We start from the raw sequence: 3,119 nt of genomic DNA on the forward strand, positions 1-3,119 counted from the left end.
TATATATTATATATAAGGTATATTATTGTGTTATTTTAGATGTTAATAGACCTGATCGAAATGTGACCTATGATCCAAAAACATTAGAGCAGTGTGACTATCACCTCCCATCGTTTCTCTAGAAACAGAGAGGTGCACCACAGAAATTACATCCTATAAAGTTTCCGTTTCTTTTCCTTTCATTTCAAGATAGTATAAACTGCTACGATTTGGGTGGAAGTACGGCTGCTATTTCTAGCAGGCGAAGTAACCGTGTGTAAGAAAACGTCTCCCGCGTCGACTTGTCATCATATTCTTAATTAATTATTGCATATAATTGTGATGACGATGATGATGATGGTAGTTGTAGAGGTCGTGGTAGGATTGTTATTGTTGTTGTCATGATTATAATCAATAACAACAACAGTTCCCAAAATAAATACAAAGAATGTATTGAAGATGGGACCCGGTGTTGATATTATAAAAATAAACTAATAATAATAATAATAAAAAGGAGAAAACAAAAATGAAGGCAAAATTACTTTAGTTTACCTGCTTCCTCCAATGTAATAATATATCACTCCCGTCCTAGGCGAAACATCCAGATGAGACAGCATATAAAAAAAAACTTATCCTAGGCAAACGTGAAAACTCAGAAATGGAAAAGACAGCGATACAGGCCGGACAAGAGGGGGGGAGGTGGGATGAACGAAAGACTAAGCTAAACAGCGAGAGGAAGAGTGTTAGGGAGAACTACTAAAGAATGAAGTAAGAGAGTGAGAGAAAAGGTAAGTTAGAAAGAGGTGGGTTGAGGCGGAAAGAAAGAGTAAGTGAGAGAGAGAGCAAAACAGACTGATAAACAGAAAAAAAGGGAGAAGAGGGAGACAGCAAGACTTATTAAAGAACAAGAAAGGAAGTGGGAGGTAGAAATACTAAGTAAGAAAGAGAGAGAGGAAGTTACTAAGCGAGCGAGGAAGGGGAAGGCAGAACGTCTGGGTTAACAACAGAGGGGAAGAGGAGAAGGAAAAGACTAAGTTAGGAAGAGAGAGAGAGGGAGAGAAAGATAGAAAGAAAAAGTAAGTTAAAAAGACACAGGAAGAATGGAAGAGAGAGAGAGAAAGGGGAGGAATGAAAGCGTAAGTTAGCAGAGTGTTAGAAAGAGAAGGAATGGAGAAAGTATAGTAGAGTAAATTGAAAATTAGGGGAGGGGGAAAAAACGAATGAGGGATAAAGTGTGGGAGAAAGAAAGCGATGGAACTGCAGTAAATGAAGGAAGGAAGAAAAGAAGAGAAAAGTTCAACGAAAAAAAACTGAACACAAAAAGCTGAATAGAAAAGAGAGGGAAAAGAAAGGAAACTCTTTTGCTTATATGCTGTACTTTATTGTTATAATGATAGTCGTTGTTAAAGTTGTTGTTGATGTTTTCAAAGATGGCGGTGAAAAAAAATCCTGCGGCGGGTGATGTAAATACGACTCCTCCCCCCGGCATCAACAGTTGCCCGGAAGTAGTCGGTGGACGAGGCGACGGCGGGAGGTAGCCGATAAGAGGCATGGCAGAATATCCCAATTTTATTATTTATTTCACCCGTGCATACTCGTTTCTCTTTCGTTCTCTCATTCTTTCTCTCTCTCTGTCTCTCTCTCTTACTCTCTCTCCTTATCTTTCACCAACCCTTTCATCACTACTATCTTTCCCCACTCTCTTGACTTTTTATCTGTCTGTCTCTCTCTTTTGCGCTACCCCTTTAACTACTACTATTTTTTTTCACATTTCCTCTCTCTTCACCCTCCCTTACTACCCTTTAAATTTTCTCCCCATTTTGTTTCCCTCGCACACAGTTTTACTCTCTGTTTAAACTTTTTCACTCTTGCTAAACTTACTCGCTAATCTCAACCTACACTTCCTCTCTCTCTTCTCTCTTTCTCTGCACCCCTCCCTCTCTCTCTCTCTCTCACTGTCTATATCTTCACATTCTTATGCTATCGCTATTCCAAAACGCATCTGTACCTACTCCTATACCGATTATTTCTTACTGCCATTCCCTCTCCGATCAACTCCCAGTATGTCCTCTTTATTCTTAAAACTCCTTTTCGTTTTAATAGTACACACACACACACACACACAGACACACACACACACACACACACACACGCATGTATTTATACCATTGAAAACGGAAAAAAGTTTTAATATATGTATACATACATACATATACTCACACGCTATTTTTAAACGGCAAAATTTACAAACTCAAAGAGAGTTTCGTGTATTACAATTACCAAAAGGGCTCTCTAAAATGTTCGCCCGCGCGCTCACACACATAGATAGATAGATAGATAGATAGAAGCGGAAATCTTAATGGATCAAGATTGTCTTTTTTGTTGATATATCCTTATTTGTCCCTGTGTAAAGTGGCGAGCTGGCAGAATCGTTAGGACAACGGGTAAAATGCTCAGCGGCATTTCGTCAATCTTCATTTTCCGAGTTCAAATACTGCCCGGTAACTGTGCCTTTCATCCTTTCGCGATCAGTAAAATAAGTACCAGTTCAGCACTGGGCCAATGTAATCAACTGACCCCTTCTCTCGAGTTTGCTGGCCTCGTGCAAAAATTTGAAATCAGTATATTCTTATTCAACTTCGTTGCTCAAATACATACAATTGGCCACTCTGTGTTGTTTCTCTTAGCTCATTTTTGTTTATTTATGCAAATCACTTAGGCCATATATACGCTCTTCTTTTTCGTTGGTGTGAGCTCGTCTGCTGAACGCAAGGAGAATTGCTGTGCTGCTAACGCCTATTCAGGTAGAAACACTTGTCCAGTGCTGTTACCAAACAATCAGACTGTCATTTCCTTAATGGTATATCAATTATTGAGAATTATTTGATTTTCTTGGGATTAACTTCTCTTTTCGTTTGTACCAATTTCCACCAAGCGATTGGTCTGCCTTCTCTGGAAACGGAGAGGATTTACATAAATCAAAAATTTATTAAATATACACTTATTCGTTTTTTTTTGTTTTTTTTATGCATTTACATACATACGTGCGTGCATACATACATACATACATACATATATACATACATACACAAATGCACACACTATGACAACAAACAGACAGGCATATATATATATATATA

General features: G+C 38.3%; 1 protein-coding gene across 4 annotated transcripts in view; it reads right to left on the minus strand.

Moving 5' to 3' along the window:
* The window catches only part of LOC106880559 (transcription factor mef2A), a 215,061-nt gene extending 214,190 nt beyond the window's left edge, over positions 1–871 (minus strand). For 2 of the 4 annotated variants that reach the window (XM_052967166.1, XM_052967164.1), the window contains exon 1: positions 532–870. The gene's annotated coding sequence lies outside the window, so the exon portion shown is untranslated. Of the gene's footprint in view, positions 1–521 lie in introns of all 4 variants that reach the window. The other 2 variants (XM_052967168.1, XM_052967167.1) reach the window with 2 other exon arrangements.
* Between the last annotated feature and the right edge of the window lie 2,248 nt (positions 872–3,119).

This window comes from Octopus bimaculoides, chromosome 4, assembly GCF_001194135.2.
Source record: "Octopus bimaculoides isolate UCB-OBI-ISO-001 chromosome 4, ASM119413v2, whole genome shotgun sequence".
Classification (NCBI taxonomy): Eukaryota; Metazoa; Mollusca; class Cephalopoda; order Octopoda; family Octopodidae; genus Octopus; species Octopus bimaculoides.